This window comes from Rhodamnia argentea, chromosome 7, assembly GCF_020921035.1.
Source record: "Rhodamnia argentea isolate NSW1041297 chromosome 7, ASM2092103v1, whole genome shotgun sequence".
In the NCBI taxonomy this organism is placed as follows: domain Eukaryota; kingdom Viridiplantae; phylum Streptophyta; class Magnoliopsida; order Myrtales; family Myrtaceae; genus Rhodamnia; species Rhodamnia argentea.
Genome location: NC_063156.1, coordinates 15,587,850 through 15,605,189, shown reverse-complemented (window position 1 = coordinate 15,605,189; position 17,340 = coordinate 15,587,850). Strand labels below are relative to the sequence as shown.

Here is a 17,340-nt window from a genome sequence, read left to right as displayed (position 1 = left end):
TTCTTGGTCGTCTAGGTCCGTGTCAAGCATACATCACTCCTTTTTGTGTGTTACAGGTACTTTAATATTATGGTTATATTTTTTTGCTTTCCTCCATAATGAATGCTTTTTTTGTCCCTTGAGTGAACAGTGGTTATGATCTCCAGTGATGGATTTAGTTCCATTCTTTCATTTATGTTTATTTGGAGCTAAAAGCACTGTTAACTTATATTTGAACTGCAAAAAAAGAGTTTTTGGAATGCTCTGTCAGCTGACTGTCATCAATTTCCTTATCAATTGCTTATGTTTTCTTATATCGCTGGTAAAAGAAGCTCAAGAACTCAAAAAAGAACTGTGATTTTTATAGAAGTAAGTTCATTTTTGTAGTAGTCTGACTCAAAAAGTTGTGATGGTAAAATTTTCATAATTTTGTATGGACTATTGAATACAAATTGCATGTTCTTTCCACGCATAATATAGATCGTGGCTTGTTTTCAGTATCTGAGCTTTCAGAATGCAGGAAGCTAATAAATAGTTTTTGGACAAATGAAGAGAGCTTTTGATAATCCACAAATTCCTTTTTGAAAGTATGGAGATGCGAATCCACAGATTAACTAATCACAACTGCAAATATTTGTTGTGTTGGTTGAACTTATTAGTCAGAATTATTGCTGAATAACATTGTCTCTTTGTTATTGAGTGTCAGAAATTGTTTTTCTTCTGGATGTAATCATCTTTATTTTTACCATCCCGGGGTGAACTTCTCTTGTTTACTTAAATTGATTGTCATCTATGTCCTGCAAATTTCACCTTAGAAACAGACCAAATAGAAATTCCAAATGCATGAATCTATAGGATGATTGACCCATAATTGTGTCGATAAAAGACAAGTTACTCTGACGATTGCAGTTTGTCCATAGCTCTCTTGAGTTGTAAGCAATCTGAGCTCCTTTTATATAGAATGTAAGATTGTTTAACGTAATATTAAATTTCAATAGCTGATAGTATGGTGTTGCTTTTGCATATTCTTTTCCTTATTTGTTGTTTGGTGTTCGTTTCATTGCAAGAGCAGGATCAGCAAAGTCAAGAGCAATCTCAGTATCCTGTATCCAAGCGAGGAAAAAGACTGAAGTTAAAGGTATTGTTTACGTTGACGATCACGTCATCATGTGTCTGTTTCATTTCCTTCTCTAGACTAATTGCTTTGATGCTCTTTCTGGAAGGGTGAAAGTGTTCTATTTACCTGTTGTAGTACCATATATGTGGAGGTGCAAACCAATCGCTTCTTTGTTAAGCAGTTCACTCGTCGTGGACAGTATCCACCTTCCTGTTTGAATTTTGATAAAAATTCCTAGATTTAACTGGTTCGATATACCACATGCCTATTACATGTGGTAAATCTGATGCATGATGCTTATCTGGAAGGATAGTCCCAGCTCATGGAGCTCGTCTTCTCGTGTTCTAATATTAGGAGAGTACACGTTATCTATCATTTTAAGTTAAAGTGTGGATTGGAGCTAAATGGAAAGACATGTCAGATGCTAACTTGGTTTGTGCTGCTGTCAATCAACCTTACCTATATTTATTTGTGCGATGGTTGTAAAAGTATCTAATCCCACTTCGTAGGATTGTTGTCTATGAAATTTAAATTTGTAAAGCATTCTCTCTCTCCCCCCTCTCCTATAACACCAGTTGCTCTAAGTTGCTAGATAAGGTTTGGGTCCGAAAAGGTGTGGGTTTTCAAAAACCAATCCTCTTGGCTAATTCTCTTGAATTATTATTTACCCGTGGAAAGTTTGTTCTTTTCACATATACCCCTTTCCTCCCTTTCCTCTCTTCTTCTTCTTCTTCTTCTTCTTCTTCAATTCCTCCTATTTCCCTAATCTCTCTCTCACACCCTCTTCAGTCCATATGCTCACTGAACGATAGTTAAATTGTTTTCCCCACAACGTTTCAGATTGTGTCATAAAGATTTTGAATATCTTCTTTATCTGAAAATTGTCTTTTAGCTTGGCGGATTATTCATCTTGAATCAGAATTTCCTATAGGGATTAATCTACTCATATGATCTCAACAAAATGAAATGAAGACGTTAACCATGCCAAGCGAGAAACACTTAGAATGAGGGAAGGCAAACCATTCCTAAACACGTCCTTAAAACTCTTCAAGAGTTGAGCGAAAAAGAAAACCCGTGTCGTTGAAGGGCGAGAGATTCATTCGCAAGCGGTACATGGACTGAAAGGATGAGAGGCAGTTCTTTCCTCTATCTTACACACTACAGGTGACTATAGTTAGCCCCTTCGAGCCTTGGATTTGGAGAATATTCAAAATACCCCTGTCAAGAATCACCCCACAATGGGGCAAATATGGAGGTTTTGGTTGACATTTTCTGGTGAAAAAGATGAGAAAGACTTCTTTGCCTTCACTTGCATCAATCTTCTCGTGGTGTCTTTAAGGTGAATCCAAATGGAAGTTCGATACATCCCAAAGTGAAGAAGAGCATTTATTTCTCTACCCGACACACTAACATCCTTTGCGAAGCCAATTTGCGCCTAATAATTTATTTCTCAAATCCTAGTTGGTGATCATTTCCCTGCACTAAAGCAAGGCAGGTGATTAGTCAAGAGTGGTGACTGAAGACAAGGAGTCTCGAGAGTCCATAGCCCTCGGATATAGAAAAATCAGGGAATTGTGTTGTATAGTCTTTGAATGGCAAAACCAAAAAGCATGAAATGAAAAAGATGATGAAAATGGGCATGAAAAAGCAGTGCCACGTAAAAGCAAGGCAAAAATGCCCATAAATGTAGAAAAGGGCAGAGAAAGAAAAGAAAGAACTTTGAACTCTCGAGACTAGTTATGTACCAAAGAATTGAAGAATCTTGGGAGGAAGGTGGTAATGATGTTAAGATGATCACCAACTCTAAAACCCCTTTATACACTTTGAGCCCATTGAGACTTTCATTCCTTAACCCCAACACCAAGCCTATATTACATCCCTTAATCAAGTCTCTTCAGATTGGATTGTTCGGGCTAACATTGGGTTTCTCATTGATAGCTACTGCTTGAAGAAGTGGGAGCAAGGTTGTCTTATCTCATCTTAAGGTTTCTTGACATGTAAACCCGGCGAAGGTGATGATTGATGATTTTTTTGTTTCTCAGCCAATGATACTTATCTGTTGTTTAAACCGTGACCAAGCCCACATTATGGTCCTTTAAAAGACCTCTTGGATTGGTCAATGTGTACCTATTGCGAATGATTCTCGAAACCTTCGACCGTGGGGGAGTGTGAGGTATATCGAGTGATCATGTTCCTTTCCCACATTAATGGATGGGATCAAATGGCTTTTTCTTGAGAGTATGTGAGAAGCCCTTTCTGACTGGGGAGTTCTCGTTTGGCATAGTTAACAAACCCTTTTTAATGAGTTAAGTTCATTTTGATAATGACTCCTCTTTTAGGGGAATTTGATGATTGAAGATATCTTCCAATCTGATGGCAATTTGGTGATATTGAATAATACTAAATGCTTTCCAAACAATCTAAACTAGCTTGATTTTTCTCATGCAATGCATGCTTTCTCATTGATGATGCTCTTTTGAAATTTTCTCTCATGGCACTTTCTCTGCTGTCGAATCCGCAGATTAATTGATGTAGTTCCCATGTTATAAAATGATTTTTGGTCATTGAGCGTATTTTCCATGAAACTTTTCTTAGTCACCAAGATTTTTCTCTGTGCTGTTTTGGTGAGGTATGACTGAGTGATGTTCAAGTAACTCATTTGTCAATCTCGTAGAGTCACAGTTGTTTCTTCATTATCTGTGATGATATCTCTGTTTCAGTGGTATGGATTAATCAGCTCATTAATGCATGGACTCGGTTTCAATTACTTGTCATTGTCATTAAAACGGAGTCTGATCACATTTTATTGTTCTTATGGTCTCGGTGTCCCCATGTCTGTCGATGATGATTGCTGGTGAGGCACTTCCAAGGAGCAATGGTGTGTATACTGATCCCTGATGATGGTCCTGGCCTATCCAACGTTATGCTTACAATGTTATTGTTTATTTATTTTTGAAGGCTCCTGTTATATTCTTTTTTATTCTGCTGTGCCTGAAACAATTTAAATTGGTTTGTCAGCTCGTTTTACCAGCTTGATATCATTTTCTTAAAAGGCCTCAAAGTCATGTCCTTGCTCTGGTATTTTGAGTTGGAGCAGATTTAAATGTCGGTTTCAAAAGAGATTTTGTGGTTGCACTATCTTCTTGTGGCTTTTGCAATTGTTTAGTTGAATGGGACAGGACTAGCAATATATAGACAATTTTTGACGATTTAGCAAAGTAAACTGGTACCAGAAATTGTGAATGCGTAACAGCCATGCTCTCATTTTCAATGTCTCTGGACCAAACTAAGAAAGCTTGTAAACAGGTTATTCTAGGAAGCCAGGAAGGGCCTCTGCAGTTGGCTGTGCTGATGGCAAGATTCAGTCACAATATTCGTTATGATGAAGAATTGGTTACATTTTCACATTTGATGAGACGTTCCGTGACTGCCTTATCTTTCAGCACAGGGATCATTCATGTTGTTTCTTCATCTTCATCTAAGTATTAAAATATTTCTTGCTATAAATCTGGGTGACTCCCTAATTCAAGGGTGCTTCTACTCTGACCACGTTTGATTTCGTCGCCAGAAACTCTTCAATATTAATTATGGAACCTCCTGTGGCTCTTATATGTTAGAAGGGACTCATCTGTGGATTGAGTAGTTCGTTTATGCCTACATCTATATTCTTTCTTTAGATAGGAAGCCTCTTCTAGCTTCTGGTAGTTCATCTGGTGCTGTCAGTTTATGGAATCTCGAGAAAAGAAGGCTCCAGTCGGTCATAAGAGATGCTCATACGGTTCTGTAATTTCTCTCCACCTCTGTCAGTGAGCCTGTACTAAGGAGTTCTTCTACAGATAATTAAGGTAAGATTCACAGAGTAGTTTTCATGACCATTCATTGAAAATTTTTGCTGCCTAAGTTAAATGAAGCCAGCAATGTTGGGTAACTAATATGACTTTTAAATCTCTTTATTGATCTAAATAATCACTTGGGAAATCTATGTGTGTCTGTGGCCTGTTTTTGCTTTCCCTCTCCTGATTTGCAAGTGATTTTCCTCCCTATATTCTGTTATGTTCAAGTTTCAGTGGAGACAGATAAATACCCATAGTTGTTGGAGCTCTTTTTTGTCTCATGTAACAGAATGAATTCAGAGCTGATATCTCTGGATGACATATGATCTGGAAAGAACTGGTGCACCGCAATTTGCAAATGTAATCTACCTATAGCTAGTTTGTTTTCGTGAAAATTCTTTGTTTGTTTGTTGGTTGGTTTAATTGCTGTTAACCATCTAAGATCAGCCTATGGAACAATAGAAAATCATTGGGCAATCGTCTTTGTGTGTTTTATTGTAATTAGCCATATAAGGTTGGTCAGCAGATGGCAGCTGTTGAAAATCATTCGGCCTTCTTCTTTGATTGAGTAGGGTTGCTCTAGCCCTTATTGGTAATAAGTGGTGCAAAAGTGGCATAATTCTTTTCACTTTTCAAGCGAACACTAAATTGAAAGGGAAAATTATTACCTTGTGCAAGGTGGAGGAGCACTATGACCACTCTGAAAGCACAATAGACGACGGTCTCCATCACTTGTGTCGAGAATCCACATCCAACACAGTGATTTATTGTGCAAAAAGAATAATCAGTAATAATCTTGAGATAACACAACTTGATATAAACTTCCACCCCCATTATTCAGAAATAAACTAGGCTGATGTGGCTTTTCTGTTTCAATGCATTTAAATTCAAAAAAATTCGCAGAATTTGGTAACTTCAACTCCATTAACAACCACTTATGAATCTTTTTTTGGATTACACCTCTATTTTTATCTTGCCTCAATAGATTATCTTGAGACCAAATCCACCCACATTAGGATTACTCGTTAATGGCTGACCAAGTTTGATAGATTTGCCTTAACTGATCAGTCCTTCTACTGTAGGCATTATTTTTTTCGTACATTTCGTTTTTTTTTTTTGGGATCCAGAAGTAAGAAGAATGATATGCCTGCAAGTATATGGTGTTTGGACTTTATTTGGTCTGAGAATCACCAGTCATAATTTATATTCGCAGGTTCTACGCTAATGGTAGGCATATACTATCAGCTGGTAGGGATCGTGCCTTTTGGCTTTTCTTGGTCGTCCAGGTCCGCGTCAAGCATACATCACTCCTTTTTGTGTGTTACCGATACTTTAACATTATGGTCATATTTGTTTACTTTCCTCCATAATGAAGGCGTTTTTTATCCCTTCAATGAACGGTGGTTATGCTCTCGGCTGACGGATTTAGTTTCCATTCCTTCACTTTTATCTTTATTTGGAGCTAAAAGCACTTTGACCTTATGTTTGAATTCTAAGAAAATAGTGTCTAGAATGCTCTGTCAGCTGTCATCAATTTCCTTATCAATTCCTTATGTTTTCTTATATTGCTAATAAAAGATGCTCAAGAACTCAAAGAAACATGGGTATTGTGGTTTCTGGGATGTTACAAATGCCATGATACAAGAGAGAGTGCGATGGTGTAAGAAATGCATGTTATCCACTACACATAGTGGGAGAAGGCTTGGTTGTTGTTGGCGTCATTGAAGGAAAGGACTTTCTAAGTTCAGTTTCTTGTCCAAATATCTTAATGCTATGCTTTTTCTTTCTCATCCTAAAAATGAAGCTCACTATTTTCAGGTTGGTGACGAAGAACCGATTCTGGATATGATGGCTGTGGTGTTAGGGAGTCTCCCATGTGCGACACTTGTGGCCAGATCAACCATTTATGCTGTTCAATGCACTGCACGGATCATCTCTTCAATCCCTAGTGTGTCTAATGATAAGAAGGCAAGTATGGTATCACCAAATGCTGCTTCATTTTCAGTGCTTATGCAAATGGTTTCTTATGCTAACTTTGCATGTTAGACCCTTCCAGGCTTTCCCTGATTCACTGTTTCGATCAGTTGCTGGTTGCAATTGTCCACCCAGACCATGAAGCTAGAATTGGAGCGCACTCTATTCTTTCTACATTGCTTATGCTGTCACTAGTTTGCCCTCTATAAGACCAGAGGAAGCATACACAGACCTTAAAGGGTCGGAAAAGAAGTTTCGGTGATCAGAATGAAGGGCAGGACTTGGTGGTGCCATCAACTGTCTCGAAGGAGGAAGTCAATCAGGAATTGGATGCGGATGCTAAACAATCAGCTCTTTCTGGAACTCTTTGCCAATCTAATAGTTTGGAAAAGCTTGCATTAACAGATGGAAAAGCAGTATGAAGCTTTCATGCTTTTAGCTTTTCATTACTATCGGCATCTGCATATAAATGTTCTCGATAGTTGCCTGTCATTACTAGGAATCTCTTTTTTTTTTCCAAATTTGGATAGGATTTTATTTCCCCTCAATTGAGCAGTCACCAAGTCAGCCTTTAGTTTTCATCAATCTGGGTTCAGGAATCCTATGAAGAAAACTCACAACGGCAAATTTTGATGCTATGGCACATAATTATAACGTGTTTACATTTTCCAAGGTGAGCTCGGGGATGTGGTGCATCTGCTATTTGTTCCTTTACATCCTTTTAACTCTTTTAGGAACAGTCTGAAAACCCTCAACAATCTTTCAAATCTCTTGTTATCTTCCTTTTGTGAATTAACTTACTTGATTAAGTAGTAATTTCCTGTGGGGACATCCTTTCTTAGGGCTATTATGATGTTTTGAAGACATGGCGATTAAGATGTTTAATCTTCATGCTAGCTGTATATGCTAAGTAAAAAGCTTCTCATGAGGCCACTAGTGCATATTTTTTGGTGCTTGGTGCATGAGTAAATATGGTATGTTGGGTGTAGTGTGCACATTGGGAACAAAGATGTTGTTGGAATAAATAAATATTAAACCATGATGGTCTCATAAAATCTTTCAAATGTAAAGGCTGTGTGTCTTTCAGATGTAAAGGCTGTGTGTTGGAAGTACTGTACGTCTCTACTCATGAGACACTTGTTAGTTCTTTAGCTTTCTATTTATTGTCTCGGCAGTCTTCTAGTCATATGGCCCAAGGAAGATGCTTCCATAGCATTGTCCGTTAAAAGCGTTTCTCTTAACCAAGAAGGTAAGTGACTTTGCTACGTTTTCTTCTATTTTCAATCTTGATAACTCCTTTGCAAACTATATGCACATATTACCAATGTTGAATGTTAAACATTTTAATTAATGGTGGTTTTTTCTTTGAAGGAGGTTTGCAACCACGAGGAAGATCTCTTTTTACACTGGCATCCTACATGCTTATATTCTTAGCCAGGGCTGGCAATTTTCCAAACATAATCCCTTAAGCGAAAGTATCATTAACAGATAGAATGGTTAGTCCCTATACCTCCCTATCTCTTTCCCAGACACATTCATGTGCATAACTAAATGACCCATGCTTGATATTTCTTTTTAGATCTATTCTTAAATAATATCATTGTCAAGAAAAATTGCAATTATTTCTATTGGGCAGCTTGATCCGTACCTCGAGTTAATCGCAGACACCAGGCTACAGGCTATATGTATGGAGTCTAACTTGGAGATGATACCGTGTGGGTCAGAAGAAGATGAAGCTGCTGCGCTGAAGTCGCTGTCAGGGATGAGGTCAGATGATCAACAGTTTAGAGAAATTGTGCTCACATTTGATTCCTAAATGTGGGACTCTGTCCAAGGTAATAAATGACTGTTGTGGTAGTTTAGCATTAGCCCACATAACCTAATTTGTAGGGAAAAAAAAGCATCAAAGCAAAAAGGTCATGTGGGAAGGCAGGCTTGTAGATATTGAGATTGTGAATTATTGTTCATCTGTTTTGTGTAGTGCAGGATGTCATTTAAATGACGACATTTTATCTTATTTATGTTCATGGATGTAATGGCAATGCTCTTGGAGCTCATGCAGAATGTTACGTCTCCTGGTTCTATCTCTTACTTGCTTCGACACTCTGGCTTTGTTGCTTGGCTTTTACGACAGATGCGTCGCTTTTCTCTTACCTCATCTTAGGTTTTGCTCATGGGAGAACATTCCCAGATCTCTATGGACTTTGACAGGGTAAGTCATCCTTTCGTAAGATGTACACGTACACATGCATGTTTGGAGATCTGATGTTCACCTTGAATGTGAAAGGCATGCATTTTAGCGAAGCTTATGACTGACCGACCGATTTAGGACTAATGAATTTCCTTAATGGTGAGGTATTTGTTATGGAACAGGTTATGTCAGTGATGCTGGAAAACTATGCATATCTACAAATGAACTTGTTGTATGCAGAGGAAAAGCCAGATTATGTATCTCAGTGAAAATGGCTTCAAGAAGAGCTTAAAGCAGATCAGGACTTGTCAATTCAAGATATAAGTGACAAGGTTATTTCCTTACCGATCCGCTTGACCAATCCCGATATGGATAAGACGATATTCTGTCGTTTTGTTATCGATTCTAATATAGTTTTGTTTGTTATCTAGGCAATCAATGATTCTTTTGTTGCTTTATTTACATAATAGAGTTTGCTTACAGAATATAGCCGGCTTAATAGAAGAGGCTGCGACCATGCGACATGTTCTTTTTTGTCTGAATACTGTCATAGATGGTAAATTATTAGCATTTACCATTCTTTTGCCGGAGGCAATTTAATGTGCTTTTATCTATTTTGGTCAAGCACTCGTATCATAAAAAATGTTGTTGGGAAACCCTTACTGCAGATAGACATGTTGGTGGACTTTCTTAGCTGATTTTACCACAGTGCTCATATGTCGGCTGTATTTATCTCCTTTAGGTGGCAAAGGTTCCCCACTGTCTTTTTGCTTCTAGGGAAACCTACTCTGATGATACCTTCAATTAATTATTAAAAGCATTGGCGGGAAAGGATACCTTTGGGACAAGGCGCTACTTTGGCGACTTAGGAAAGACTAAGCATTTACATTTTTTTTCCAAATTCAAGGTGTCGTGTCTTCTGTACTCTCACCCGATTTCTAAACATGTGAGGCTTCTTGCAGCTGAGAACAGCAGGATCAAATGTGCTAAAGTTTCTTATTTGTTCTTAGGGGAGCAGAAAGCACTATACCTAACTTTTACTAGCATCTATTTGTTGCTTTTCAGATTAAGGGTTTTCACCAAGGAATACTGAACCTGGCTATGGAGCCGTCAGTTTTGGGTAGTGCCTTATTGGAAGGTGGCCCAGAAAGAATGATAAAGCTTGATGAAGGTCCTGGAGTGGATGAGGTAATACCTTGGTCATTCTTGTATGATACCCAAGATCATGCCATATGTGTGCAATATGTGCGGGGGTTTCCATAGTTATTGACGTTGTATGGTTCCAATTTGTCTTTCCCCAGAGTCTTCAATTGACATATTCTCCCCAATTCTTTACCGGATTACCAAGTTTTGCAGGTAAGTTCCCTTTTCCCTAGAAATCAAAATATAAATGAAGAATTTGCATCACAAAGAAAAACATTTAGCCTTTCCCTGGAAATGAACATAAAAGTGGAAATGTTGAGAAGAAATAAACTTCTAATAAAGATTTTGTTTATGTTCTTTATCTGAAAATTATCTCCTCCTGGCGGATTGTCTACCTTGAATCAAAATTACCATTGGAGATTAATCTAATCAGATGATCTCAACATGATGAAAAGGAGATGTTAGTCATGCCAAATGAGAGCACTTAGAATGAGGAAAGGCAAGCCATTCCCAAACACATCCTATAAACACTGGGAGAGTTGAGCGAAAAAGAAAACCCATGTCGTTTAAGGATGAGGGATTCATTCGCAAGGGGTACATAGATCGAAATGATAAGAGGCATTTCTTTCCTCTATCTTACACAATACAGGTGACCATAGTTAGCCACTTTGAGCCTTTTAATGTGGAGAAACTCTACAAAAAAGCCCTGTCAAGAACCACCCCACAATGGGGCAAATATGGACTCATACGGAAGCTCAAAACGTTCCGAAGTGATGAAGAGCATTCGATTTTCTATCTACACACTGATTATCCTTTGAGCAGCCAACTTGGGCCTGTGATTTCATTGTTGTACCCAGTCGGTGATTATCTCCCTACACTGGGGCAAAGCAAGTGATTTACCATGACAATGGTTAAGAGCAAAATGGCTCAAAAGTCCAAGGTGCTTAAATGTCTAAATATCAATGAATTATGGAGTCTAAGGAAGATGAATCGAATAAAGTGTGAGAAAAATCAGGGGGCATGAGAAAAGCAAATACCACGTAAAAGCAAAGGCAAATGCCTAAAAACAGAAAGGAAACTCAAAATCTCGATGAGAACCAAAGCTCTCGCTTGTTCAAAATAATTTAGAGATGAAATTGAATCAAGATGGACTTTCAAAGCCAATGAAGGAGATTAGGTAACGATGCGCAGATAATCACCGACTCCACAACCCTCAAACACTGAACTTTGAGCCTATTGAATCCTTTCATTTCTAACACATTAACCCGAGCCTACATTACGTCCTTTGAAAAGTCTCTTCGAATCAGGACGTTAGGGTTGATGTATGAGCTTCACATTGGAGATTCCGCTTGAGGAAGTGGGGGCAATGGTTTTTTTTTCCATCTCATCTTTAGGTTTCTTGACTTGAAAACCCGACGGATGTGATAGACAAAGAATGTTTCTTCTCTAATCCATTGACGGTTATCCTTTGTTGAAACTGTGACCAAGCCATACATTACGGTCCTTGGAAAAGACCTCTTAGATTGGTCAATGTGTACCTATTGTGAATTTTTTCCGAACCTTCGATACAGGTAGGGCAAGAAAAATTGAGTGTTTTTGTTCATTTCCCACATTAATGGATGGGAACAAACAGCCTTTCGTAGAGAGTTATTGAGAAGCCCTTTCGGACTAGGCAGCTGTCATTTGGCTTCTCTAATTGACCATTTATATGAGTCAAGATCATCTTGATAATGACTTTCTCTCATGGGAATTTGATGATTGGTGATATTTGCTGAGATGAATGACAATTTCGTGATACCCAACTTTTTAGAAATTAACATTTTTTGCCCGATTTGCTTCTTGCAATCAATATAATTGTTATAATGTCTTTTGCTTGATAAACTTTGGCAACCAGTGCAATTTTTATAATATTTTCCATTAAGTGTGCAGACGCAACCCTAGACTTTCTATAGGGCAGATCAAGCATAATTAGGCAGATCTTTGGAGAACTGTAACATGGGGTTGGTGACAGCAATTCCATAATAAGTATGGTTCCTGGCAGATTTGAGGTCCCATCTCTTTATATGATCTCGCATCTTCCTGGCTCCTTGATGTTCTTTAGTTGGGTTAAAGTCTTTGCTGAGATCTTCCCCAAAAATCAGGTGATTTTTCATTTGGGTTACAGAATTAAATTTGGATGAATATCATCAAAGATTCTGTCACTTCATTTTGAATTCGAAGCTTTGACTGCTCTGCTTCAGTTACAAAGTCTGATTTTAGTTTGGAGTCTGGTTTTAGCTTTCTTCCCACGTAGCTGTCTTAGCTTCCGTTGAAAAGTCTGATTTCAGCAATGCATATTTTGGATGCTAGAAGTAAAAGGTATGAGAAAAAGGAAATAAAAAAGAATGAATCTCATTAAGGCCAATAGAATAGAACACTAAACAATCGAAAATAAAGAGAGAAATAATAGAGGAATATGTACCGGTGTTGGCCTTGGTTTTCCCTGTATCGTGTGCCCTGTTACTCATGAGATGCTTTTGTGTCTTCTACAGATGACTTTTCATCTTAAGCTGTTAATTCTTTTCAACCTTTCGGTATTATTTAACTCGGAGGGTCTCACACCAAAGCTTTGTCAAATGGCTGAAGAAGCAGGGGACGGTGAAGAATTCTTCTTTTACGCTCCTCTGGGATGCAGGCTCTGGCATGCATGGTAATTATTCCTTGCCCATCTGATTTCGTTGTTTTATGGAAAAAAAATGAAAGCATGATGCCTTAGGATGTTATATCATTATTACACTTGATCCATTATAACCAATTTTTTTTTTGGTCAGATCCATTATAACAATTGAAAAGCACATAATTAGCATGTCTTTGACATTCTCTACTGTGTTTATTTTGACAATATTTAGTAGCTCGAATATTAAAGTTTGTGAAAGCTAGTAACTGCCTCTTCTCCTTGGGGAGCATGGTCTAGTCCAACAGTGGCTAGATTTCACTTTTCAATGTGCCGTCACTTTCCTGCCACTTGATCATGTATTTATATTGCTTCTAGATTTTGAGATTGTAAATCATTGTTCATAAGTCCATCATGGGAGAACATTCTGATATCACCATGGCCTTTGACAAGGTGAGTCGTCCTTTTGTAAAACGCACACGTTGAATGTGAAAGGCATACATTAAGGGTGATGTATTCGAAATGGAACAGATTCTGTCATATGCATATCCACAAATAAACTTGGAGTATGCAGAGGAAAAGCCAGATTCTCTACCTCAGCAAAAATGGCTTCAAGAAGAGCTTGAAGCAGATCGGGGCTCGTCAAACCAAGATATAAATGGCAAGGTTATTTCCTTACCATTCACTTGACCAATCCTGACATGGATATGATGATATTCTGTTATTCTGTTGTCAATTCTAATATAGGTTTCTCTATTATCTAGGAAATCAATGATTCTTTTGCTGCTTTACCTACAGAGATACTCCAAGTGCCTGTCTTACTGGCCAAGGATTTGCTTACAGAATTTAGCCAGCTTGATAAATGAGACTGTGACGGTGCGACATTTTCTTGAACTCCTTTTTCATACTTTTGATTCTGAAAATCATTGGTCCATGGATAAAGGACTTGCCTGTTTGAGTATGCCTTGAAGAATCCATTAAGAATTCCTACAGTAGGTATACCCACTTTCACACCAAAAGAATATTTATCCTTGGGTCACAAGGACATCCACATTTTAGCATTGTAAGTTTCCATGGGACAAACAGCCTCCATTTTTCACTCTCGAGATGCTCAAGTTAACTACATAGCATGGTTTTAACATTGATGGTACAGCAAAAAGTGGTTAAATGAGATGGGATTGCTTTTGGGAATCCCGGGGTGGTGCACAGGAATGCTGAATCACTCTGGCTCTTTCTGAATTAATTTTATTTGTTGACTCATATTATAAAAGGATTCAGAGTTCCCTTTGAATTAAAGTACTTCGGTTGGATTTGAAGTTGATCCCTTGGTCATTTGCCCTGCAAAAGGTTAAGTCTGTTGATTTTGTGTATGTTTTTCCCCTGCCTGATTCAAGCATAACTGTTTTTTTTAACATTGGTTGCACTCACGTGCAACTTGACTGTCTCTTCTCGTTGTTGTGTTAGTGTTACTGGATGCCGTTGTTCTGTGCTTTTCAGGCGCCATGTTCTACCTCAGCTTCTTTAGGATTCTCTTTGGTAATATATGTCAGTCTTCTGTCAAGTTATTGTATTATTAAATGCAGGAATATAATGTGGACTTCTGCTCTATGGATATGTGGGACATTAGTTGTTAATATATGAGATTCGGATGAGACTTTGAACCCTGGGGATATGATGAGACCATTGATATTCTCGAACTGGTTAGATTTTCAATTCAAAGCTCCCTGGGGATGTGTAGAAATGTATGAGTCAGTAGTTGTAGTGGTCTCTTTTTTTCTCTTCAAGATTTGCCCTCAAAGCGATGCTACTTCGTGCAGGAAGAATTGTGAGACTTGTAGGTGAAATAGGTTGTTTAAAGTTTGCAGTACCACCTTGATTTTAGGTTCTCTTTGATCATTGGGACTATTATGACTTTTCTGTCAGGACCTTAGATTCACATAGCTGCAAACGGTTGGCATCTCATTCTGAAAAGATGAACTGATACGGGATGATGCAACATAGCCATTGAGACATAACTTTCCTTGGCATTGCTTGCTCTCTGACCGGCTGTTGATGTTCTATTGTCTCTCATCCATCACAAAACCCTGTTGCTTCGTATATTCTGTGGTCAGCAGACATGGCTGGTCAAGCTGCAAGGATCAGACACTAGGTGCTTAGTTAGCGTATTTGTCCTATTTTGTAGTTGTTTGATGGCCATCCTGCAGTAAATAAGCTTTGGTTTGAGATTTGAACATACCTGGTGAGCATGGAAATTTAGTCTACTTCCCCTTCTGATACCTTACGATATCCTAATGCACGGATGGTAAACTTCATATGTGTAATCTAATTTAATCATCAAACATAGCTAATAGTAATATGAAAGCTTGTGAAAGCTAGTAACTGCCTCTTCTCCTTGGAGATCATAGTCTAGTCCAGCAGTAGCTAGATTTCTCTTTTCCAAGTGCTTTTTCTTTCCCGCCACTTGATCATGTATTGATATTGCTTCTAGATTTTGAAATGGTAAATCATTGTTCATCTGTTTTTTGTAGTGCTGTCATCTAGATGATGAAATATTATCTTATTTTACATGCATGGATCTGTTGACAGTGTTCTAGGAGTTAATGTAAAATGTTACATCTTCTGATTCTATCTTTTGCTTGCTTCGACACTGGGTTTGTTGTTTGGCCATTATGACTGATGCATCGCTTTTCTCTTACCTCATCCTAGGTCTTGTTCATGGGAGAACATTTCCATATCTCTATGGACTTTGACAAGGTGAGGATGCTCTGTATTGATGTACTTGCAGGCGCTTGTGGAAGAGACTGGCTGAGAATTCAGTAAATTTTCCTCTTGAAGATGTACTTTTTTCTGAATACTGTCATAGATAGTAAATTATTAGCATTTTTTGTTCTTCTGCTGGAGGCAATTCTAACATGCTTTTATCTATTTTGGTCAAGCACTTGGATCACAAAAATATTGCTGGGAAACCCTTACTACAGATAGACGTTCATGTGTGCTATATGAAAAACGTAAGTTACAACAATTGGGGCCACTTGCTGATTTAATTAAGCAACTAAGGAGGTGATTGTAGAAATATCTGAAGGATTAACCCCTGGAGATGGTATAGATAAGAAGAATGCCGATCTTCAGTCTGCCTTGGAGAGTTGCATCTCAGAGCTTTCTAAAAAGGCATGTACAACTATTGACTTTTGCTTCACATCTTTATGAAGATTGCAATGCTAAGATGGTAAAGTTAATTATATAGGATTTTGATATAACATTGATGGTTCGACCAAATAAACATTCTTAAATTTAACTCATCTTTGTAGTTCCAATAGTTATAGCTATCCTGACCTTTATTACAGAAACAAGGATAGAACTCTCACTAGTCACATTTATCAATTGGAAAAATTATGGTTGCGCTGCTCTTCATGCTAAACATTACTATAAATCCTGGATTCCTTGTTGTCAGAATGGTTGCAGAAACACAACTACAGCTTCTACTTACATTAGTTATTCTAAAAACTTTCAGCTTCTACAGGTCTTGGTCAGTACTTTATTTGATAGCTTAAGATCCTTCTGACAATTTTGCTAAGGCACTGTACTTCAGCTAATAAATTAAATGCAAGTAGCTGATGGTCTTTTTTTCACCTCTTTTTCCTGCCTAACTATCCAGTCATTTAACTGCAAAGAATGGATTTTCGCACTGTACAGTCTTGCATCGACGAGCTTATTTTTCTCTTCAATCTGCATATGTTTTGATTTAGTCAATGCTTGAGATGGCCACATAAGAAGATTTCAGTCAATCTCGGGCATTTTTTGTTCTTTAGGAGTGTCAACAGTGATTAACTTTATTTGATGAGAAAATACGTATATATACAAACTAGGTTAAAACTCCCAAAACCCACAAGCCCACAAAGACCATTCTACTCTTACTTTTTAACACTCCCCCTCAAGCTGGAGCATGAATATCCAGCATGCCCAGCTTGTTACAAATATACTCAACCCTACTACTCCCTAGAGATTTGGTGAAAATATCAGCCGGTTGTTCACCAGTCCTAATATAACTAGTAGAGATAACTCTAGCTTGAAGTTTCTCACGAACAAGATGACAATCCACTTCAATATGCTTGGTACGCTCATGGAATACTGGATTAGAAGCAATATGGACAGCTGCTTGATTATCGCACCACAACTCCATTGGCGTAGGATCTTTGAATCCGAGTTCAACTAATAGCTGGCGCATCCAGATTAACTCACAAGTAGCCTAAGCCATAGCCCTATATTCTGATTCTGCGCTTGATCTAGCCACAACACTTTGCTTCTTACTTTTCCAAGATACTAGGTTTCCTCCCACAAAGGTGCAATAACCCGATGTAGATCTTCTATCTACGGGAGATCCCGCCCAATCAACATTCGAGAAGGCTTCCACTCTTCTATGACCATGATCCCTATAAATGAGCCCACGACC

At 38.1% G+C, this 17,340-nt stretch overlaps 1 protein-coding gene and 1 pseudogene across 1 annotated transcript in view; one reads left to right on the top strand and one right to left on the bottom strand.

Moving 5' to 3' along the window:
* The window catches only part of LOC125315985, a 77,882-nt pseudogene extending 61,764 nt beyond the window's left edge, over positions 1–16,118 (top strand).
* The window catches only part of LOC115731342 (dnaJ homolog subfamily C member 28), a 147,615-nt gene that overhangs the window by 85,831 nt on the left and 44,444 nt on the right, over positions 1–17,340 (bottom strand). The window lies entirely within an intron of this gene.